The following is a 26,014-nucleotide window of genomic DNA, read 5'->3' on the forward strand; positions in this document are numbered from 1 at the left end:
GACAGTTCGGCAGGTGCGCAGCCGACTCTGGTGCGTGCCCCCCGAACTGAAGATCAGAATGACGCATGGTGACATTGGGATGCAATCCCGGCGTCACCGCGTGTCATTTTATGTGCCAGTGAGCGGGACCCACCCCCGCACACCGACCACAAGTTTCAGGCCATATGTTTCTTTTGTTCCATCCCCTCCACCACCAGCCCCTCCACTCAATCTCTCAGTATTTGTTGACAATTTCTAATCGGTTACATTTTAGGGATCCAGTAATAAATGAGGCTAGTTAGGCCTGATGAAATGGGTGCACTCCCCAACATCACTCCAGGCAGAGCCAAGTTTATATTCTGGTTGGCTGCCCACTCATGCCAATTGCAAAAAAGGTCAGAGCCATTTTGAGGACTATCAACCTCATTGAAATAGGTGTCCTGAAGTTCACCAGGCTCAGAGCGCCACATTTCCTCACAAGCCCAGCAGCTAAAATGTGTCAGGCAGGTTTATGATTGTTGGGGAGGGGAAGTTTGGATAGGAGCAGTTCTAATAAAAGCACTTTTTCTGACTCCACAGAGGTAATTTAAAACTTATATTTCATGTAACTAATCAGAGTTTGTATAGCACACAAGTTCTGCCTTAAATGGCAATCAGGGCTTTATGTGCATCATAGGACTTCAATTTACATACGAGAGAGAGCCTACTAATGAAAAAGCAGGCTCTTTGGCTGCCTAGTGGTCGGCCCCTCAAAAAAAAATGGCAGTGTGGGTATATTGTTTGCATCAATTGGGTGGTAATTTTACCACTCCCATTTTGAAGTCCCTATTGCCCTGTTATCACCAATGTTGGCACTTTGTGTAAATGAAAATTAACCACGTGATTTTTGTTAGGGGTGCACCAATGTAGCATGTATGGCACAAAAACAGTTTTCTAAGCATTGGTGACCACTTCATTTGTTTGGAATTGAGAAACTAAACTTAGATTTTCTCCATGCAGAGCAGCTGCACAGAATAATTAGACATCCCACAAATTCTGAAAATTGGTACACATTCCTGCTGAAGCTGGGTTTTCAATCATATTGTAACCAGATTAGAATTTTGAGCAACTTATTTTTGTGAGTAGCAGAAAGGGAAAATATGCCCAATAGTTTGGTGTTGAATATCATTTAAAATAAATGTTTTCATATAATTGTCATAATCAGAGTAATTGTCAGAAGGTGAATATCCCTAGACACTTATATTTGATGGATTTGGGAGTTTCTATGCCCAATAATGATACAACTATTGTACAGCAGGACTTTAATGATAGTGAGTAGAAGTATGTCACATATTTTGGATAGTTTGTTTATTCTGCCTTCAATGCATTGTTATATATTCCATTTGTTATGTCTGCCCTGAAATATTTAACATCTACCAATGAATGGGCACTTATCTAGAATTTTGTCTTACGAAGACCAGAGGAAAACCTGTATATAGAAGTTTTATATTGAAACATTTCGACGTGTCCACCTGAAATCTACAATGGCCAATTTCTGAATTTATATTCATCTTAAAAGATGAGGAATTCTGGAGCCCATAGTGAAAGCACTGACAATGGAGGGCAAAGCAGAATTTAGTAATGAATCCAATTAATATATGACTCTCAGTGCCAGAGTAACAATTCTGGATTCAAAGAAACTTTGATGAAATATAATCAGTAGGGCTAAAAGTTAAATTCAGTAAGTTTTGCTATGTAGTTCCAGGACAGAACTGTGAGCTGAAGATTCCTCAGAGGTGAATACATTTTAGGCCATTTAGGAATTAGGGTAGATATTTATGCAATTTGCTTTTATTATTAAAACTACACACTCAATTGACTGCTGTAAATTATTTATATCTGGGCTTAAATTTGAGCCATCCTTGGGAATCAGTGTACAAGCTTAGCTTTGTGTCGAGGATGAGTACCTCAGTACAAGCTAGAAGACATATTTATGACTTGCATAAGGGGACTGAGTTCAAGTTTCCTGATGATACAAAGTTAGATGCAAAAATAAGCAATAAGAAGGTGGCAAAGAGGCTGCAGAGTGATGTAGACAGGTTGAATGAGGGGCAAGAACTTGGTGAAATAAAATGTGGATGAAGTATGAAGTTACCTTTGGTAGTAAAAACAAAAATGCAGAATATGTTACTGTGATGTCGAGAGCAAAAATGCGACCATTAATTCATCCAGCTTGTGACTATAAAATATGTTTCCTTGCCTGATGAGGTATTCCTACACAAACCAACACATCACGACAAGTAGAATCAGACACTATACCACAAGAGCATTGATGAAAATATCCAATCCCAATAAGCAAATTTCCAATATCCAAGATTGCCAAGCTGTTGTACCTCAGTGAACTGAGTAAACTTAAATTTTAAGGGCTTGAAGTAGCTGACATACTCAGCATGCTGACTGGCTGATACTTGCTGCATTGAGTTAGATGTCACTTTTCTTCCAAGATGTACAGTCCTAGCACAGAATTTGTGGCCGAAGTATCATTTCCCAAATTATGCCCTTCAAACTTTTTATTATGCATTATTCACAGAATCACAGAATGCAGAAGAGGCCCTTTGGCCCATCGAGTCTGCACCGACACGTGAGAAACGCCTGGCCTACCTACCTAATCCCATTTACCAGTACTTGGCCCATAGCCTTGAATGTTATGAGGGGCCAAGTGCTCATCCAGGTACTTTTTAAAGGATGTGAGGCAACCCGCCTCCACCATCCTCCCAGGCAGCGCATTCCAGACCGTCACCACCCTCTGGCTAAAATACTTTTTCCTCACTTCCCTCTTAAACCTCCTGCCCCTCACCTTGAGCTTATGTCCCCTTGTGATTGACCCTTCAACTAAGGGGAACAGCTGCTCCCTATCCACCCTGTCCATGCCCCTCATAATCTTGTACACCTCGATCAGGTCACCCCTCAGTCTTCTGTGCTCCAATGAAAACAACCCAAGTCTATCCAACCTCTCTTAATAACTTAAATGTTTCATTCCAGGCAATATCCTGGTGTACCTCCTCTGCACCCCCTCCAGTGCAATCACATCCTCCCTATAATGTGGCGACCAGAACTGCACACAGTACTCCAGCTGTGGCCTCACCAAGGTTCTATACAACTCTAGCATGACCTCCCTACTTTTGTAATCTATGCCTCGATTGATAAAGGCAAGTGTTCCATATCCCTTTTTCACCACCCCACTAACATGACCCCACGCCTTCAGAGATTTATGGACACAAACGCCAAGGTCCCTTTGTTCTTCAGAACTTCCTAGTGTCATGCCATTCATTGAATGCTTCCTTATCAAATTACTCCTCCCAAAGTGTATCATTTTTTAGGGTTAATTTCCATCTGCCACTTATTTGCCCATTCAACCATCCCATCTTTATCTTCCTGTAGCCCAAGACACTCAACCTCACTGCTAGCCACCCGGCCAATCTTTGTGTCATCCACAAACTTACTAATCCTACGCCCCACATAGTCATCTATGTCGTTTATTTAAATGACAAATAATAGGGGACCAAGCACAGATCCCTGTGGTGCACCACTGGACACTGGCTTCCAGTCACTAAAGCATCCTTTTGTCATCACCCTCTGTCTCCTACAACTAAGCCAATTTTGAATCCACCTTATCAAATTACCCTGTACCCCATGTGCATTTGTCTTCTTTATAAGTCTCCCATGTGGGAACTTGTCAAAGGCTTTGCTGAAATCCAAATAAACTACATCAACTGCACTACCCTCATCTACACACCTGGTCACCTCCTCAAAAAATTCAATCAAATTTGTTAGGCATGACCTCCCTCTGTCAAAGCCATGCTGACTATCCTGATCAAACCTTGCCTCTCCAAGTGGAGATAGATTCTCTCCTTGAGAATTTTCTCCCAATAGTTTCCCTACCACTGATGTCAGACTCACTGGCCTGTAGTTCTCTGGCTTATCTCTACAACCCTTCTTAAATAGCTGAACCACATCAGCTGTTCTCCAATCCTCTGGCACCTCCCCCATGGCCAGAGAGGAATTAAAAATTTGGGTCAGAGCCCCTGTGATCTCCTCCCTTGCCTCCCTCAGCAGTCTGGGGCACAAATCATCCGGACCTGGAGATTTGTCCACTTTTAAGCCTGCCAACACCTCCAATACCTTGTCACTCCCTATATCAATTTGCTTAAGAACCTCCCAGTCTCTCTCCCCGAGTTGAATACCTTCATCCTCATTCTCTTGGGTGAAGATGGATGTGAAGTATTCATTCAAAACTCTACCGATGTCCTCTGGCTCCAACCATAGATTGTCCCCTTGGTCCCTAATGGGACCTATTCTTTCCCTGGTTATCCTCTTCCCATTGATATACTTATAGAATATCTTGGGATTTTCCCTACTTTTACCAGCCAGAGCTTTCTCATATCCCCTCTTTGCTCTCCTAATTTTTTTCTTAAGCTCCCCCCTGCACTGTCTGTACTCCACTAATGCTTCCGCCGATTTGCTTCCCTTGTACCTGCTAAAAGCCTCTCTTTTCCTTCTCACCGTAACCTGAATATCTCTGGTCATCCATGGTTCTCTGGGCTTGTTACTCCTTCCTATCACCCTAGAGGGAACATATTGAGCTTGTACCCTCACCATTTCCTTTTTGAATGCTTCTCCCACTGTTCCTCCATAGATTTCCCCACAAGTAACTGTTCCCAGTCTACCTTGGCCAGATCCTGCCTTATTTTACTAAAATACACTCTCCCCAAATCCAAAACAATTTTTTGCAACTTGCCTATTTCTTTGTCTATAACAAACTTAAACTGTACCATGTTGTGGACACTATCACTAAAATGGTCCCCCACCACCACCTCAGCCATCTGTCCGGCTTCATTCCCCAGAATTAGGTCCAGCATTGTGCCATTCCTTATTGGACCTTCTACATATTGACCAAAAACATTCTCCCTTACACATTTCAAGAAATCCACTCCATCCAAGCCCTTAACACTATGTCTATCCCAATTGATGTTGGAAAAGTTGAAATCACCTAATATAATTATCCTATTGTTATTGTTTTTGCACACCTCCGCAAACTGTACACGTATTTGCTCCTCAATTTTCCGCTGACTATCTGGGGGGCAATAATAAACACCTAACAATGTGGCTGCCCCTTTTTTATTCCTATGCTCTACCCACAAAGCTTCATTCAATGCCCCTTCCAAAATACCATCTCTCCTTACTGCAGTAACTGACTTCTTAACTAATAATGCAATGCCTCCTCCTCTTTTATCCCCTCCCCTGTCTCGCCTGAACATTCTATATCCCGGAATGTTGAGCTGCCAATCCTGCTCCTCCTTCAACCATGTCTCAGTGATGGTTACAATATCACAATTCCACGTGTCAATGCTCACCCTTAACTCATCCGTTTTATCTGTAATACTCCTGGCATTTAAGTAGAGGCCATCCAGCATTGCCTTACTCTCTTGAAACTTAATGCAGCTGTACTCCCTCTGACTTGATTGTTTTACTGTATTATGATGTGTCTCTATTCTGCTAACATTCTGTGTCCCCTACCCCTGCTGAATTAGTTTAAACTCCTCCCAACAGCACTAGCAAACCCGCCCGCAAGGATGTTAGTCTCGCTCTGGTTCAGATGTAGACTGTCCCGCTTGTACAGGTCCCACCTTCCCCAGAAACGGTCCCAGTGATCCAGGAACCTAAAACCCTCTCTCCAGCACCAACTCTTAAGCCACATATTCATCTACTATTTCTGAGCTCTCTAGCACATGGCACTGGGAAAAATCCAGAGATTACAACCCAAAAGGCCTTGCTTTTTAATTTACTGCCTAACTCCCTGAATTCTTGAAGCAAGACCTCATCCCTCTTTCTACCTACGTCATTGGTACCAACATGTACCATGACCTCTGCCTTATTACCCTCCCCATTCAGGATGCCCTGCAGCTGTTCAGTGACATCCCGGACCCTGGCACCAGGGAGGCAACACACCATTCTGGAGTCACGTTAATGGCCACCGTAGTGCTTATCTGTTCCCCTGACTATAGAATGCCCTATTACTTTTGCTCTTCCTCTCTTCCTCCCTTCCTGTACAGACAAGCTGCTTGTGGTGCCAGAAGCGTAGCTCTGTCTGCACTCCCTGGAGGAACGAGCGCCCTCATCAGCCTCCAAAATGGAATTCCGATTTGCGAGCGGGACCCCAGGGGACTCCTGAACTACCTGCCTGTTTCTCTTGGACTGTCTGGTGGCCACCCATTCCCTACCTTCTTCAAGTCCCTTCAGCTGTGGTGTGAGTACCTCTCTAAACATGCTAGCCATGATGCTCTCAGACTCGCGGATGCTCCACAGTGTCCCCAGCCACCGTTCCAGCTCTGAAACCTGAACTTCCAGGAGCTGCAGCTGGACACACATGCTGGTCCTGGGCACCGGAAATGTCCCTGGTTTCCCCCACATGGAGCACGAGCAGCACACCATGGCTTGGAGCTCTCCTGCCATGACTTATCCCTTTAAATTAAACCTTTTAAATCAATTACTCTAGGGCCCTTCTTTCCTGATTCTCTTTACTATAGAATATACAAACTATGAACCACAAAAAACCTTAAACTATAAGCTATTAAAGTAGTAAATACTTACGTGACCTTACCCATTAGTTACCAGTCATTCCCTTGTAGCCTCTACTGCTGCAGCAGGGCAAGACCATGCCATGAAGATTTAAGAAGTTGGATAGCAAGGAAAAAATGCAAAGAGCACCTCTTCCTCTATGCACCGAATTCCCATTGTGCACCAAATTGCCAATACCCACACACACTCTGGCTGTGTCTCACTCAGGATGAGCTCTCTCCCCTGTTCTGTTATTGCTGCAGCTGGTGCTTTTGGTAAGACCAGAGACAGAATCTTCTGTTTGGTGTGGGGGTTGGGGGGGGGTCCCACACGCCGACACGTAAAATGATGCGCGGTGAGGTCGGGCATGCGTCCCAACATCACGATGCATTATTTTGTCCTTCCGTTTGGCGGGTAGGCAGCGGAGTCTGCTGCATGCCTGCCGAACTGTCAACAGCCTGTTAAAGCCATTTAAAAACCAATTAGCCCAGTTGAGAAAGCTGCCCATCCAACCTTAAGCTTGGTGGGGGGAGCGGGGGGTGGGGGGGGGGGGCGGTGGGTGGGAGGTGGGAGGGGAGGGGGGGGGGCGGCAGGCGAAGAGCCCAGGCGGCCTTCACATTTATCATGAAACCTCATCCACGGGCGGGATGAGGTTTCACGAATGTTTTATAAATGAAAGAAAAATCTTGATGAAAATTCATAAACATGTCCCAGCTGATGTGTCACATGATGGGACATGGCTGAATAGTTTTATTTTTATTTTTTTCAACTTTAACACTGAGGTTAATCTCCCTGAGGCAGCTCCATTCATGGGCAGAAATTTTGGCTTGGCGTGCAGGCACTGGCCCGACACACTCGAGCGTAAAATAGCGGGTAATGGCGTCGGGCGAGCGTCCCGACGTCTTCGCACACTTGCGCAATATGTCAGTCAGTGGGCACACGCAGGAGCCAGAGCCACGCCCACCATTAATTAAGAGGCTGGTTTAAGCCATTAAAAAGTCAATTTTTGTTGCCCGTCAAACGGGCAGGCGGCCAGCCGACAGTTTCAAAAACCTCATCCACGTGCGGGATAAAAAGGGTCAGCAGCATTGCCAGTGTGAGAAGTGAGGAGTTTGGTAGATAGTTTGCTGCTGGTGACTTATTGGTATATGGCAGCTTCATCTCTGTTCGGGGCTTCATTGTTAGCATTTCCAGGCTTCATTTCAGGACTCCTTGGTGTCTACAATGAGCGCAGAGGATTCAGACTATGTGGACCCTTCCAGGTATCAGACAGCCTTCTGTTAGCTTGGTAATGGGGACTGTGGCCTCCGCTGGTGTAACGTCCTCTGAGGAAGAAAAGAGGGGCAGAAAGGAGAGGAGGCCAAGTGTCCCTATGCAGCTTCCAGGGCAGGGACCTGTGGAAGGCGAGGCACAGGCACAAGGAGTGCAGGGTCAGCTGGCGGTCCAAGGTGGAAGGGGCCGCAGAAGATGCCACTATCCTGCTGCCAGGGTTTACATGCAGTGATGCAGCTACCTCAATATGTCTGAGGTACAATGCTGAAGGAAGCTCCACCTCTCAGCAGGGACAGTGACTTCCATTTGTCAGATGATTGTGCCTGAGATCAGCTCCGACTGTGTGGGTGGACACCCCATCCAAGTGGCTTTGGAGGTCACAGTGGCCCTCAACTTCTATGCCAGTAGCTCTTTCAAGGGGTCAGTGGGGGATCTGTGTGGGATCTTCCAAAAAGCTGTACACAGTTCCGTCAAGCCGGTGACAGAAGCTCTGTTCAGCTAGGTATTGACTTTCATTCATTTCCATACGGACGAGGCCAGCCAGGCTGGGCAAGCAGAGGCTTCGCAGTGATTGTTGGGTTCCCTTGTATCCAGGTTGCCATCGACTGTACACATGTGGCCATCAAGGCGCCAGCGGGTCAGCCGGATGCCTTCGTCAACAGGAAGGGATTCCGCTCCATGAACGTGCAGATAGTGTGTGACCACAGGATGCAGATTCTACAAGTCTGTGCAAGGTACCCAGGCAGCTCCCATAACGCTTACATCCTGAGACACTCCCAGGTGCCTGGGCTCTTCAGTGCTCCAGCCCGACTGGATGGATAGCTGCTGGGTAACAAGGTGGCTCTGAAGGTCACAGTGGCCCTCAAATTCTATGCCTCCATCTCTTTCAAGGGGTCAGTGAGGGATCTGTGTGGAGTCTTCCAAAAAGCTGTCCACATTTGCATCAAGCCGGTGACAGAAGCTCTGTTCAGGTGGGCATTGACTATCATTCATTTCCACATGGACAAGGCCTTGAAAAAGTGGCTTATGACGCCTCTCCACCACCCAAGAACAGAGGCAGAGCAGCGATATAACAGGAGCCATGCCTCCACAATGGTGGTGATAGAGAGGAGCATAGGTCTTCTGAAGCCTCGCTTCCGATGTCTGAACTGTTCAGGGGGAGCACTACAATACCCCCCAGAGCGGGTGTCACTGATAGTGGTCGCATGCTGCACTCTCCACAATCTGGCACTGGCAAGGGGGGTCCCACTGGAGGAATAGGATCTTAACACAGCTGCATAGGCCACAGATAATGAATCATGTAGAGAGTCAGAAAAGGAGCACAGTGAGGAGAACTCTGAGGGCGTGGAGCCAGACCTTGGTAACCTCCAGGGAGGCAGGGACACCAGGGACATCTTGAACCAACGCTCCTCCAGCTAGACTGCCAAATAAGCACTACCCCTCATGGCAGGGCTGCCGCCTCCATCCCAAATATCTGAAATGACCCTTTCCTTTGAACCCAAAGTCCACCCAGTGCCTGTGCAATAAAGTTTCAAACCACCATGCCCAGCATTACACACTGGCGTACCCTGAACCACATTAAATAAAAAACATGTAACTACTCGGGTCATTACAACAAAAGAAAATTTATCTCATGTTGACAGTCAAAATAAATTAACAGGACCTTCTCTGCTCTTCAACTCCAGTTAAAATAAACAAAACTTTTCAAAATAAAAGATCACCTGTGACTAGTCCCTCTTCTGCTCATGATGCTGTAAACTTACGTTCGTGAGTGTTACGCCTTGGTACTTCCCCCTCCCTGGCACCTGCATTGGAAGCAGCTGGCTGCCTCTGCTGTGTTGTTGGCCTTGATGACCTTAGTGGTTGTCCTCTGGCCAGTGGAGCCTGTGCTGGCCCCGCCTGGGAGGGAGCGCCCAGTGCCACAGCTGGCATCTCCCCAGACATCGCAGCCTCATCAGATGCCACGGTCACTGGCAGAGGGACAGAGGAGCTGTTGCCATAATCCAGAGCACCCTGAGAGGATCCCGCAGAGTCGACAACAGCTTGTGCACCAATGTGGACCTCCCTGCTCACCATTGATAGAGAGGCATCTAGCTGGGATACTGGGTGCCCAATCCATCTCCCACACTGACACTGACCAGCTGAGGTCATTGTCGGTGTGAGGGCTTGCAGGTCTGAGCACAACCCTTGGAACCCCTGATTCTGTTCCTGGAGCTGCCCCTCCATGAGAGTCACCACTTTCTTAAGGAAGGAGGCAGTGCACTCAGGCATGAGGGTCAACACAGTGCTGATGCTCTGCATGAACACCTCCATAATGGAGACCATGGCACACATGCCCTCATGGATCTCCACCAGATCACCCCACACATCCTGCTGGACATCCAGCAATTTCCGCCTAATGTACGACTCCAGAGGCTCATCATCTGCCTTCAATTTAACATCGTCCTGACACCCAGCAGTTCTCCGACTGCTAGTGCCCTGGGCACTCTCTGCCTCTGCCTACACCTCAAGTGAGTGTGAAATGCCCTCACCAATGTGCACCGACATTCTAGCCGAGGATCGAACACCCACCGAGGTGCTAGTATCTGCACTGGTGCCTGGTTCAGGGAGCGGGTGTGACACAGGTGCATCTGAAGACCAGCGGTCCTCTGGCATCAGAGGTGGGTCTTTGGGGTCTTGCGATTAGGTGCACGTTGGCAACCCTAAGGGAGAACAAGGATATGTCATTAGTTTAAATCATCGCACTGTCACTGTGCATGCTAAGCACCCTGGTGAGACAATAGAGATCTGGCATCATGATGCCATCATCTTTCAATGATCAATGAGGAATCCAGTTTTGAAGCTCCCATCAATAATGAGGCTATACAGAATGTTCGCACCATCTGAAACTCTCACCTCCGTGCACTGCAGTCTTACCTTCATCTGACACCCCAGCCTCTCCGCAGCCAGTTGACCGAGGTGCGTGGTGCCTCTCCAGGTCCAAGGCGTTCTACCCCTATCTGGTTAAGATTAGGAGGTTAGTGGGGCTTCCGCCAGTCCGCGACCTTTCAAATGTTGTTAGGGGCCATCTTCTCTTGAAAGGACAGAGGAGCATTAATTAGTCCACTCTCTACCTGCAGCACCATTGCAGCCTGGTCAATCTGAGGACCATCTTGCAGGGCACATCTGAGTCGTGGCCCTCGAACCACAAGGCATTCAATCCAAGCAGCCAGGGCTCACCCCCTTGGCCAGCTCCGGCATCATTAACAATTGGCACTCAGACTCCAGCACCCCTGAGCTCCAGCCCTCAGCACTTCACCACACTGATCCATGCCAACATGGTACTCACCCTTCCTGAGCGCAGCCAAGTCGTTAAACCTCTTGCGGCACTGAACCCGGGTGTGCCGCACCCCATCATGGCTGCTGGCCAGCACTGCCACCTCCTCCCAAGCTCTTTTTGTTAGGTGTGGCAGCCTCCTCCTTCCTTCCCTGGGGACAAGGGCATCCCTCCTGGCAGACACCTCCTCCAGGAGGACCGTGAGGCACCCATCAGAAAACCAGGAGACCAAGTGCCCACCCGACCTTCCTCCCCACCTGGTGTCTGCAGCCACACTGAATCTATAATTTTTAATCTGCTGGCAACAGGATCGTACCTGCATACCGAACTCAAAATCCTGCTCATGGTCTCCAATCTTGTCTATTTTTGCTACCACTACCTGATCACCAATATGTCTAAATGTCTTCATTACCGGCAGCCTTCCAGAGCCTGGCTGTGCCAGTTTTAAACCAGCTGCTGGGTCACCATTGGACCTAAGCACTCTCCAGAAATATTTCAGGACAGACCTATATAGGTTTAAAGCATCATCGTCATGGGTACAAATACCTGAGAGTAAATACAGCTATATCTATCAAATTAATTTGTAAAACAGTTACGGGTCTCCTGTGCTGCTGCTCTTTGTGAATTGGAAGTAAATCTCAGGTAAGTTTGAGATTTATTTTGTGCTAATCTTATTTTAAGGGCATGTAGTGTGATGGCTAAGGAACCAATTTTTTTGTTGGAATGTTTGAGTCGATTCTCTTTGGTAGAATGTGATTAGAGCAAAATGAAACTGTTGTAAAGGACTTGTGCAAAATGATTGGTAAATGATTGAAGTACAAACTGAAGTTGATCGACAGCCAGAAGAACAGACAATACTTGATGAGGAAGCAAACTGACAAGTGAAATAGCCACAATATAGACAACTAGTGTAAGGTACATGACCGATAAACAGATCTTTTTATGAAGTTACATTTTTTGCTGTTCTGACAGTAGTTGTATCTTGCACAATATTAGCTCATTGTACACATTGTGCTGAGCTAGATCAAACATTCTGCGATTTTAGCTAATGTACAATGTTGTATGTTCACAGGAGACAACTTTCTGTTCACATTTAATTTCCAGAGCAACAGATAAACCATAACAAAAACAGAATTGCCTGAAAAAACTCAGCAGGTCTGGCACCATCGGCGGAGAAGAAAAGAGTTGACGTTTCGAGTCCTCATGACCCTTCAACAGACTAGTTCTGTTGAAAGGTCTTGAGGACTCGAAACATCAACTCTTTTCTTCTCCGCCGATGCTGCCAGACCTGCTGAGTTTTTCCAGGTAATTCTGTTTTTGTTTTGGATTTCCAGCATCTGCAGTTTTTTGTTTTTATAACAGATAAGCCATAGTAAACAAGATTTTAACAAATTACCTTTTGGCAAGTCGCTGAATAATGCACCTGTTATTTCTATTTTTCTGAGCCATGGGATACTACACATGCTTCTAACATGTTAATTCTCCCCCAGTATCGGCAGCTGTATATTTTATCCTTATTGTAAAGCTTTTCATGCCCAGCCCCATCAAACTTTCTTCAGATAGTGCATGATTTTCTGTCTGGCTTAGGCCAAAGTTAATGTATAGACTTTTAAAACACCTCTCAGCTGTTCTGACAGAAGTCAACTTGCTGATCTAAGAACAAATATGCTTGCATTTGTCTAACCCTTTACAGAAAAATCCAACAAAGCTAAACCAGCAATTGTTTTCACTACCACCAAATATATTTGATCCACTTAAAGCTGAAGCTAATGTAGCTTAGGGCAGACTTGTTCTAGATTTGCACTAAGTGCAGTGGCGGACGGGTAAACTGACGTTCTAACCGCTGGCTGCAATGGCAGCTTTTCACACACATTGTCCTAAACCCGCTGTATTAATTATGCATTCCCAGGAAACACAGCATTTCCATGGCGGGCGGGCTCTAATTCACCCATCACGCCATCACCTTACAGCTTCACCACGCCGGGCGCCATATTTAAAATCCAGCCACATGCACACATCTCAGTTCCTCCAGCCCACAACTGCTGCCAGGAAGACATGGCCTTGAAAGGCAAGAAGACTGCAGTTCCCAGGCTCAATGACATGTACCTTGAGCACCTTTTGGATGCAGTGGAGGTTCGCTGTGATGTACTCTACTCCACTCTGACCGCAGGAAGGGCAGCAACCTCACTAATCCGGCTTGGGAGGCAGTGGGAGCGGTGGTCAGCGTCAGCGCCCTTCAAAAGAGGACAGCTACCCAGTGCCGCAAGAGGATGAATGAGACAGGGTAAGTCACTCTTCTCATCACTCTCAACTTACACACTCATAAACCCATCACACATCCACAGGTCCCTCACTCACTGCTGGTTCAAGGGACATCACCATTCCCTCTCTCACACACACAGTCATTGTCCTTGTCCCATCCTTAGGACCATTCACCACCCACACATGCCAGGCATATTTATCATCTGGCCTGACAGGCATCATGCTTACACTCTCTTCATTTATCTTCGTGCAGGACAAGCTGGCATGTAACAAGAGGGAGAGGTCGCAGGTCGGTGAAGGAATGCCTAAAATCAAGGTCCTCATGGACTTTGAAATAGGAGCCATCCAGCTATCCAGCAAGGATCTGGACTGTTCCTGTGCTGACAGTGAGGTTGGTGCTGCTCTACCCAATGAGGATCCAGCAGAGCAACATCCATCAGACAGCCATGCTGTGAGTGGTGTGTCCTGTTTCACAGGCCACTGCCATGCACTAATTATCTACCCTTCCTTCTGCAGGCACATCTGGGGAACAGCTGATGGAGTCTGCGACCCAGGGCCTCCAATCAAGCCCCGAAGAAACCTCTGAAGAGGAATCTGGAGACACCCTCTTTGAAGTCCCGTCACAGCGCTCACCCACACCCTTCACCAGCGCAGAGACACACAACTCAGTGGGACCTAGCTTTACAGTAGCCTCAGCATCACAACCTGGCATCACAGCAAGTTAGTGATGTCAGTGATTTGTTCCCTGCCCAGAGTCCCAGTTTGTTTAATAGCTGGGCCTCCAGTCAGGTGGGAAGCTGGTCACTGATAGCCACAGTAAGTCTGCACCGGCTACCAAAAAAGCAGGGTGATTGGTGAAGGTTAGGCAACTGAGGGGGCTGCAGATCAGGGGTAGAGATCAGAGGGGGAGAGGGAAGGTCAGAGGCCTCGGGGAAGGGTAGGGGATCACGTCCTCTTGGTGGGTTTGGGGGCTGATTGTGATGGTGCAAAGATCGTAGCTTGGAGGTGGTGGTGGGAGGAAATTGGTGGTCCTGGGGAGAAGCTCGATGAGGTGGACGGGCCCTTCCATGGAGGCCCCTCACACAGGCCTATGGGTCCAGGAGTTAAGTATGTAGGCATTTGCTCCTGAATCCACCAATTCCTTGCCTTGTGGAAATTGCTAGATGATTCAGCCCTTGGGAAATTCAGCTGTTTAGTATAATGGTGGTGTGGTGCATCTTATCTAGGCACATTGTTGCCTGACTCAGGTAGTTCCTTCAGATTGGTTTATTTGCACTATGTATGCTATATATGAACACTATGATGTCTAACTTTCTTGGGTGCCTCCAGCTCTGTCTGCTGTGCAGAGTGCCCTGCACATAACTGCTGATGACATTGCTACATCAAGGTCTACATCACTCAATGTCATAACTATTGCATTAACCCATTACAGTACACCAGGCAGCAAGAGTTAAAGATTCAGAAAGTGAAATGACAGTGAGAGTTACAGCGTCATTACCATATTTAAAGCTGCAGCCGACCTCCTTTGGGTTCAGTTGGTTGCCCATCCACCTTCTAGCCCCAGTGAAAGCCAGAAATGGGTGGATTGGAGGTTGGGTTTGGGTTGAAAAATAGATTTCTGATACTTTAATCCCAAACCTGTCTATTTTTCTTGTTAAAATTCAGCCCATAATCTCGAATTATTTTTGAAAGGGAAGTGGACAAAATGTAAGATTTTGATGGATATGGGAAAGGACAGGAATATTGGATAAAGGTATGACCAAGGGGCATAGGCTTAAAGTAATTGCTAGAAGAATAAGGGTGAATTCAGAAGTAATTTTCCACACAGAGAGTGGTGGGAGTCTTGATCTCAGTGTCTGAAAGGATGCTAGAGACAAAAATCCTCATTGCATTTAAAAAAGACTTTGATATGCACTTGAGGCGCTGCAGCTTACAGGGCTATGGGCCAAGAATCGGAGGTTGGGATTAGGCCTCTGGCTGGCACAGGCACAATGGGCCAAATGACACCCTTTTGTGCCAGATATCTTTTCTATAACTGGGTAGATAATTTCTAAAAACAATTAAATGCAAACACAAATGCTGTAAAATTCTGATATGGGTCAATTTATGCAAGTTAGAGGAATAAGTCAATCTGTGACAGACATCCTTCAATCTAGGTGAGTGCATTATTATACATTTGGATCTGTGAAACTCCAGACATACAATTATAATACTGAAGTACCTACTAATGGCATTGGAACAGAAAAGGGAGATGGGTTGAATGGTGATGAATCGTCACAAACAGTGTGACAAGACCATTATGAAAGAAACAACTTCTGAGCTATATTTCTAGTTGAATAGAATATAAAGCCATTATGCTTGCTGTACATACTGTTTGCATCTGTTTAGCTTCATGGTAAAGAAAAACAAAATGGAATTTATCTCACTTCTTTCGCAATCTCAGGATGCTTCAAAGAGCTATACAGCCGAGCAGGTACTTTTGAAGTGTAGTTACTGTCGTAATGCAAGAAATATGGCCACTAATGTTCCACACAGCAAGGTCCCACAAACAGCAGTGAAATTATTTATTAGATGATCTATTTTAGGTGTTTCTTTGAGGGATAAATTTTGCCCAGGACACTGGGAGAATTACCCTAGAAAAATCGCTATGGGATCTTATACATCTAACTGGGAAGGCAGATACCCTCTCATCTGAAATATTGCACGTCCAACTATGTGTCCTTCCTTCAGCTTGGCATTAATGTGCCACTGTAGATTGTGCATTCAAGTCTCTGGAGAGGAGCTTGAAGCCAGGGCCTATTGACTCAAAGGCAAGAGTGTTAGCACTGAATCAAAACTGACATTTAGATATGACTGCATTTGGAGTATTGTGTCCAGTTTTTGTCCCTTATAAATCACAGGGAGGACCATGACAAAAATGATGCTAAGACTGAGGCCTGATAATAATCAATATAGGCTCTGAAAATTGGTACTATTTTCATTATTGAAACATAGGTTGAGAGGGGAGATAATTATGAAATTATGAAGTGATTAGATTATGTCCAATTAAACAGGTTATTTGAGATAAGTTGGAGACCTAGGGGAACATATACATAAAATAACTAGGCTAAGAGTTAGATTAGATGTAAAGAAGTATTTATTTTCACAAAAGTACCATTGGTCTGTGGAGCAGGTTATCAAGTCATCTCATGGACATAGATTCCCTGCAGCCCTCCAGAAGCAGCTGGGAAGATTTGTGAGACAGGAGGAAATTTTGTTATGGAGGATAAATTATGGCATAATTAAGAATAGTAAGATTCATACTTACTGGAATAGGCTATTTAGCTACTTCAGCTTGTTCTGCCATTCTCAGAGATTGTGAATCATCTCCATTTCCCTGCTATTGCCCCACATTTGTTGATAGTGTTACCTAACAAAGATCTATTGATCTCAATCTTGGTTACCTGTTTAATGATGTTCTTCATTAGTTCTTCATCAAGGTGCATGCCACCTGATGACTTGTCCATGTTAAGTTCTACCAATTATTTTCAGTAATAATTCCTATTTTACAGATAACTCCATCAATTGTTCCTGATTTTCATTTTATTCATTCATGGGATGTGGGCATTGCTGGCAAGGACAGAATTTGTTGCCCATTCCTAATTGCCCTTAAGAAGGTAGCGGTGAGCTGCCACCTTGAACCGCTGCAGTCCATGTGGTGTAGGTACACTCACAATGCTGTTAGGGAGGAGTCCCAGGATTTTAGCACAGTAACAATGAAGGAATGGCAATGTAGTTCCAAGTCAGGATGATGTGTGACTTGGAGGAGAACCTGCAGATGGTGATGTTCTCAAACATCCATTGCCCTTGCCCTTCTAGGTGGTAATGGTTGTGAGTTTAGAAGATGCTGTCAAATGAGGCCTGGTGAGTTGCTGCAGTCCATTTGTATATGGTACATACTGCTGTCATGGTGGGAGAAGGAGTGAATATTTAACATGGTGGATGGGGTACCACTCAAGCAGGCTCTTTGTCCTAGATGGTGTTGAACTCCTTGAGTGTTTTTGGACCCATACTCATCCACGCAAGTAGGGAATATTCCGTCACTTTCCTGACTTGTGCCTTGTAGATGGTGGACAGCACAGGGAAGTCAGGAGGTGAATTATTTGATGCAGAATTTCCAGCCTCACACCTACTGTTGTAGCCTCAGTATTTATATGGCCAATGGTATTCTGGTCAATGATAACCCTCAGGATATTGAGAGTGGGGGAGTTCAGCGATGGCCATGTCATTTAACGTCAAGGGACGATGGTTAGATTCTCTCTTGTTGGAGGTAATCATTGCTTGGCACTTGTGTAGGACAAATAATTCTTGCCACTTATCAACCCAAGCCTGAACATTGCCCAGATCTTACTGCATGTGGGCACGGGTGGCTTCAGTGTCTGAGGAGTTACTAATGGTTCTGAACATTTCATCAGTGAACTTTCCCACTCCTGATCTTATGATGGAGGAAAGGCCATTGAAGAAGCTGCTGAAGATGATTGGGCCGCGGACACTACCCTGAGGAACTTGTGTGATGTCCAAGGGCTGAGGTAATTGGCCTTCAGCAACTATAACCATCTTTCTTTGTGCCAGGTATGACTCCAACCAGTGGAGAGTTTTCCCCTGATTGCCGTTGGTTTCAATTATGCTAGGGATCTTTGATGCCACAGTCAGTCAAATGCTGTCTTGATGTCAAGGGCCATCACTCTGACCTCAACTCTTTTTGGAACAAGGTTGTAATGATGTCTGGAACCAAATGTCCCTGGCAGAACCCAAATTGAGTATTGGTGAGCAGATTATTGCTGAGTAAGTGCCGCTTGAATGTCATTAGCACCTTCTATCACTTTGCTGATGATCGAGAGTAGACAGATGAGGTGGGTTGGATTTGTCCTGCTTTTTGTGGACAGGACATACCTGAGCAATTTTCCACATTGCCGGGTAGATGCTAGTGTTGTAGCTGTACTGAAACAGCTTGACTAGGGATCTGGCAAGTCCTTGAGCACACATGTTCATTACTATTGTGTGATGTTTTCAGGGCCCATAGCCTTTGCAGTATTCAGTCCCTTCAGCTGTTAGTTGACATCAAGTGGTGAATTGGCTGAAGACTGGCATCTGTGATAATGGGGACCTCGGGAGGAAGCCAAGAAGGAGCATCCATTCTGGTTAAAGGTGGTTACAAATGTTTTAGACTTGTCTTTTGCACTGAAGTGATAGAGCTCCCTCACCATTGAGGATGGGGACATTTTTGTGAAGCTTCCTCCTGCAGTTAATGTTTAATTGTCCACCAACATTCATGACTGGATGTGGCAGGACTGCGGAGCTTTGATATGATCTGTTGGCTGAAGGATTTCTCTGCTCTGTCTATTACTTGCTGCTTCTGCTGTTTGGTATTCATTGTAGCCCTGTGTTGTAGCTTCACCAGGTTGACACCTCATTTTTAGATATGCCTGGTGCTGCTCATGGCATGCTCTGATGCACTTCTCATTTAACCAGCGTCAATCCCCTGGCTTGATAGTAATGGTGGAGTGAGTGGTATGCTGGACCATGAGGTTATAGATTATGGCTGAATACAAATTCATGCTGCTGGTGGCCCACAGCACCTCATGGATGCCAGTTTTGAGCTGCCAGATCTGTGCAGAATCTATCCCACTTAGCATGGTGGTAGTACCACATAACATGGTGGAGGGCTTCTCAGTCTGAAGTCTTTGCCTGCACAAGGACTGTATAGCTGTCACTGCTATCAATAATATCGTGGACAGATGCATCTTTTACAGGTAAATTGGTGAGAAAGTAGGTCTTTCTCTCTTGTTGATTCTTTCACCACCTGCCATAAGACCAATCTGGTGGATTTTTCCTTCAGAGCTTGGCCCATTCAGTGGTGTTGCTACCAAGCCACTCTCTTTATAATGGACATTTAAGTCCTTCACCTAGAGTACATTCTGTACCCTTGTCACCCTCAGTGCTTCTTCCAAGTGGTGTTCAACAAAGAGTACTGATTCATCAACTGACAGAGGGCAATAGTTAGTAATCAGCGGGTGGCTGGAGGCAATTTTGAGAACTCGCAGGGCCTCTTCCTACCTTTGTATACCAACCTACTACCAATTCTGGTAGGCCTGTCATTCAGGTGGGAAAGTGGAAACCCAGGAATGGTGATGGAGGGCTCTGGGAAATAGGTTATAAGGTATGATCTAGTGAGGATGGCTATCTCAGGCTGTTGCTTGACTAGTCTGTGGGACAGCTGTCCCAGTTTTGATACAAGCCCCATAGTGTCAGAAAGAGGGCTTCGCAGGGTCGGCAGAGCTTAGTGTGCCATTGTCATTTCTGACACTGGTGCGAGGTGGTCCTTCCCTTTTATTCTTATTGCACTTTTCTGTAGCAGTTTGATCCAGTTGAGTTGCTTGCTCTGCCATTTCAGAGCAGTTAAAAGTCAAACACATTGCTGTGTGTCTGGAGTTAGATGTAGGCCAGACTAGATAAGGACAGCAGATATCTTTCCCTAAAGGGCACCAGCGAGCCAGGTGGGTTTTCATGACAATCAGGTAGATTCATGGTCATGATTACTGAGGCTTGCATTTTATTCTGGATTTATCAATTAGTTATATTTAAATTTCACTAGTGGTCGTGCTGGGATTTGAACGCGTGTCTCCCATGGATTAATACAAACCTCAGTATTACTAGTCCAGTAACATTACCATTATACTTCTCTGGTACGTCTTGGAGCTCCCTGCAAAGTGGCAGTAACTGTGTAGAAAGATTATAAATGTTCTAGGTATCCTGGCTTTCCCCACTACAATTCACATGCTGCTGGTGAAAATGGAATGGCCAGCAGAGAGAGAAATCCTAGTTGCTGTGATGAGGTGGCAGAGGGGATAACTAGAAAAACAACTTAAACAATAATTATAAGTGATTGTAGTCATAGAGGATTCTTTGCTCGGACATGAATGTCATACAGACAGTACCTAAAAGATGGTGATCTGTCTACCAGGGGTTCCAACATTCTCTGTCAATGATTGTGATGGGAAATTCCACACTCCGCCATTGTCATCTTGAAGCAGTCTTGCCTCTGAGTAAGAAGATTATGGATTCAAGTTCCACTCCAGGGTATTGAGTACACGATATAGGCTGCTGCTTCAGGGCAATATTGCTGGTACTGTTTCTCAGAAGAGGCGTTAAACTGAAGTTCCATTCACATGAATATGAAAGATCAAAGGTAAGTAGGGGAGGCATCCTGGCTAACTTTATCTCTTAACAATAGCATCAAAACAGATTACTTGGTCATTTATCTCACTTCAGTTTGCTGGGCCATGCTCTGCCCAAATTGGCTGTCATGTTTACATACATAATAGTAGAGCCTACTCTTCAAATGTAATTTATTAATTGTGAAGGACTTTGGGATATTCTGAGGACATGAAAGGCATCGTATAAATGCAAGTTCTCGCTTCCATCATAATCTTTGCAAAAGTCTTAATATTTAGTAAATACAGTACCTACACCACATCTTAGCTCCTCTACAATTAAACTCATTCTTTTATCTTGAACAATCCTACACTAAACTATTTTATTTCTAATACAATTAAGAAAACCTTTCCTTTTTTATTGTATTAACTATCCATCTTTGTTTCATATTCCCTTCCAATCTCCCATTTCACCACCCTACCACACTTCCCATATTCTGTATGATCATATTTAATGTTTGTCATGTTCAATGGTTTAATTGATCTGTGTTTGATTGTGTTAGTCCATTCACTGATCTATTTTCACTATGCTTGACTGCTTAAGCCTGAGTGGAACCTTTGAGAGCAAAAGTAAACAGAAGCTTCCAGAGACAGACCTGAGAAGCTGAACATGAGTGTGGAAATCATGTGATTACTGAGCTATTTTAAAGCACTGTAAATAAATTTGTTGTAGACTTAGAACTAGTATCATCTCTGCATTGCTCTGAGATAAATCAGATAAACAAAATATACATCAAACCGGTGAATACACAATATTGTTAGCTTTTGTTTTAAATTTCATTTTAGTTTTAATTCCTCTCTTTTTCTCCTTGGAACTGTATACATAAGTGCAACTCATTTTTACTTTATAGGAAAGAAGAAAGTTGCATTTCTAAAGCATTTTCATGACCTCGGGCGTCCCAAAGTGCTTTGTGCTAATTAAGTACTTTTGGAGTACATTCACTGCTGTAATGTAGGCTAATTTGCACTTAACAAGGTCTATCTCTATTGGGAGCTTTCCAAATTGAAACTTTAGTTGTTAAATTGGGGAAATCCCCAGCCTATATTAAACAGCAGCTACCAGTCACTGATTATAAATAATGAAGGAAACAAGCAGTAGAATTTCCTCAATGGTTTTCCTGATCTTCCACCATAGTGGAAGTTAAGTGGGAAGTTTAGAGAAAAGGCATAAATAACAACTTGCATTTATTGTGCAATTAACACTATTTCCCTAGGGTTTCTGTCACTGAATATGTCACTGAAGTTAGGGTACAAAGTCATGAGAACCACAGCAGACATTCCAGGTGAAGGTCTCAAAAGAAGGGATAACTAGAAAAACAGCATGGACCATAGTTAGAAGTGATTATAATCATAAAGGACTCTTTGCTCAGGCATGTGTGTTTTACAAACAGAGCCAAAAAGATGGTGATCAGTGTACCTGGGGCCAGAACAATGCAGATTCAGGAAAGGTTAGAAATGATATTGAAAGATAATGGATTGGATGTACTGATAGTGGCACAAATGGGATAAGTGGCATAGAGCAAAATAACGTGGGTGCATTGAAGTTTAAAAAGGAGATGGTGGAAACTGTTTCTCAGTTGAGACAGATCTTGGTAAAATATTCAGGCAAAGCAATCAACAGGTGGGATATGGTTACAAATATCCAGAGGGACATACGTGAACTGGGGGCCAGGAATATTCAGAGATTAGGGAACTTTAAAGGAGGTAATTCTATGCTAACATGCATAAAGATAAATACTTGACACATTTGAGATAAGATGTGAAACTACAAGTTATGAAGAAAGAATGGATTCCCTAAAAGGAAGGATTGGAGAGACAATCTTAAAGACATAGAAGCTAACTATGACAATGGGAAAATGTAAATCCAGAAGAGTATGTTAAAATAAATTGCGATAATAGGACAAAGGGACATTGGTTCAAAATAGTAAAAGATGATTTAGAATTGATATCAGGAGAGTCTTCTTTGAACAACAGAAATGCTTCCAGTATTCAAAATTCTGGAACTTCCTTCCTAACAGCACTGTGGGTGTACCTATGCCACATGGACTATGGCGTTTCAAGAAGGCAGCTCACCACCACCTTCTCAGGGGCAATTAGTGATGGCCAATAAATGCTGGCCTAGCCAGTGACACCCACATCTCATGAAATCATTTAAAAAAAACTTACTAAATTGACACCCTTTAAAGTCCTCCAATGTCTGAAGGAACAGGAAGTAATTAGAAAGGCAAGTAATATGTTAGCCTTTATTGTTAGAGGGTTGGAGAATAACAGTAAAGAAGTCTGGCTGTAATTATATAGGATTTTGGTGAAACCACACCTGAAACATTGAGTACAGTTTTGGATTCCTTACATGAGGAAATATAATTTCCTTTAGCAGAGGTGCAATGAAGGTTCACTACATTGATTCCTCTGTTATCCTAAGGGGAGAAATTGATGTCATGAAAATATAATAATTCTTATAATATTATTGTGGTTTATTGTAAAAGTGGGTTAATAGTGGAGTTTGGATTAGTTTCTCTGTGTGTATGTGTGTGCGGGGGATTTAATTGAATTGGAGACAGCCGGTATGGAGGTTTTAAGTTATCAACAAGGAGTTAGGTTTGAAATGCTCTATACGTAAACATGGCTGAAGTTTTAGAAAGGAAAGGGGTAAGGAAAAATTGCATTTTTAGATAAATTAGAGTAGTTTTAATTTCAAAGAGATGGTAGGATGTTACACTTAGCCTGAAGAAGCTAAGCCAAACAGTGTGTTTATTTTTCTGATAAAATTAGTACTATGAACAATTTATATTATGAGAAAAGTAAAGTTGCAAAGATATATTGGAACAATGGAATTTGCATTAAAAAGGGAGAAACATGTGTAAAGGAGATGAGACTATGTTCATGGGATGTGAGTGTCACTGGCTGGGCCAGCATTTATTACCCTAATTGCCCTTGTTTAGAGGGCATTTAAGAGTCAACTACATTGCTGTGGGTCTGGAGTCATATATAGGCCAGACCAGGTAAGGATGGCAGATTTCCTTTCCTAAAGGGCATTAGTGAACCAGTTGGGTTTTTACAGCAATTGTTTTATGGTCATCATCAGAATCTTTAAATTCCAGATTTTTATTGGATTCAAATTCCACCACCAGCCATGGTGGGATTCAAACCCTGGTCCCCAGAGCGTTACCCTGGGTCTCTGGATTACCAGTTCAGTGACAATATCACTATGTCACTCTGTATAAGAGGAGAAGGAATTCTAAGATCTAACACAAGTGTGAAAAGCCTCCAGCCTCTGTGCATTAAGTTGCTGTCTACAGGACCCAAAGCTGAGAAAACTCATTTTGAATACGATTGTACAGGGTTTTGCTTTGCTTTGCCTGGGACTGTTTGAACCTATTTGTTTTTACTGTTGCCTTAATGGAGGTGTAACTGGGAGCCAGATTAATAAGGGGTTTTAGGAGTTATTATAGTACTAATTTGCAGGCCTATATATGCACTTGAAAACGTTTCTTTTGTTAATAAATGTTTAATTTAGTTTTCTAAAGAACCTCTGAAGTTGTGGTTGTGTTATTACTTCTAAATTCAGGGCACCCACCTCAAAATAAAATACAAATTGCAAAACAGTTGTGACCGCAAGATCAAGTTTCCCTTGTGGATTTGATCCACCTGGCACATATCATCTGCCATATCATAACATTGAGTAGAACAGGCCTATATTCTCTGGTGTCTGGAAGGTTAAGAGATAATATAAGGTTCTGGGAGGGCTTGAAAGGGTAGATGCTGTTTTCCCTCTGAAAAGTCTAGAACTAAGGTCATAGTTTCAAAACAAGGGGTCAGCCATTTAGGTCTGGAATGATAAGAAATTTCTTCATGCAAAGGATTGCAAATCCTTTGAAATCTCAACTTCAGGGGACTGTGGATATTCAATTCATGAATGAGATGATAGATTTTTGGTCATTAAAGAAGTAAAGGCATATGGAGATAGGGCAGGAAAGTTGAGCTGATGTAGAAGTTCAGTCATGATCTACTGAATGGTGGAGCAGGCTCAAGGGGCCAAACGCTCTAAACCTGTTCCTAATTCTTACATTCTTATGTGTACAGGGCATAATTTCAAATTTTGAGTATGATACAAAACTTAGAAGCTTTGTGAACTGTGAGGAGGATGGTTGTCAGGAAGATATAATTATTCTCATAATGTTATTGGAATTCATTGTAAAATAGTGTAATAGTGTGATGTGTCTATATATGTGTGTGTGTGTGTGTGTGTGTGACTTAATTGGACTAAAGGCAGCTGGTCTGAAGGCTTTGATGTAAACATGGGGGGAGTTTAGAATGTAAGGTATGAAAGGACATTTGCATTTTTAAATAAACCAGTCTAGATTGTTTTCAAAGGACGGAGTGAAATCTAGCCAGGTGAAGTTTAGAAACAGTGTGCTTAATTTTCCAAAAGATTACTGGGGAAACTTAGTGCTATGAGGGATTTTTATTATCAGGAAGGTAAAGCTCAAAGACAAAGTGAAACAATGGTTATTTGCATTCAACGGGAAAATATGTACAAATGAGCAAAGGCTGTGTATAAGGGAAAGCAGTCTAAGATTCGACAAGTGTGAAACGCCTTCAGCCCATATGTACCAAACTGCTGCCTTCAGGGACTGAAGTTAAGAGAACTCAATTTGAATTCGACCATTCAGGGTATCATTTACTTTGTTTGGATCATTTAAAAAGATGTGTCTTACTGTTGCCTTAATGAAAGTGCAACTGGGAGTCAGATTAGGGGATTTAGAAGTTATCATAGTAATAATTTGTAGATCTATGTATGTATTTAAAGCCATATCTTCTATTAATAAATATTTAATCTAGTTTTGTAAAAACCCATAAGACTTGGTGGTCTTATTACTACTGAATTCAAGGCACGCATCTCGAAATTTATACAAATTGCAAAACAGGATGTGGCAGTTGTTTTAAGATTCCCTTTGGGATTTGAACAACTCAGCATTTACCATTGGCTGTGCCATAACAATGGCATAGGACTTCAAATGGATGTAGACAAGTTGCTGGAATGGGTAGACAAATGATAGATGAAGTTCAATGTGGAGAAATGTGAAATAATTTATTTTGGTAGGAAGAACAAGGAGAGACAACATAAAATAAAGGGTAAAATTCAAAATGGGATGCAGCAGCTGAGGGACCTGGGTGTATATGTGCATAAGTAATTGAATGTGGCAAGACAGGCTGAGACTGTGGTTAATAAATCATACAGTATCCTTTAGGCTTTATTAATAGGGACATAGAGTACAAGAACAAGGAGGTTATATTAAACTTGCATAAAACACTGGTTAGACCTCAACTGGAA

The sequence above is a fragment of the Carcharodon carcharias genome, chromosome 4, assembly GCF_017639515.1.
Source record: "Carcharodon carcharias isolate sCarCar2 chromosome 4, sCarCar2.pri, whole genome shotgun sequence".
Classification (NCBI taxonomy): domain Eukaryota; kingdom Metazoa; phylum Chordata; class Chondrichthyes; order Lamniformes; family Lamnidae; genus Carcharodon; species Carcharodon carcharias.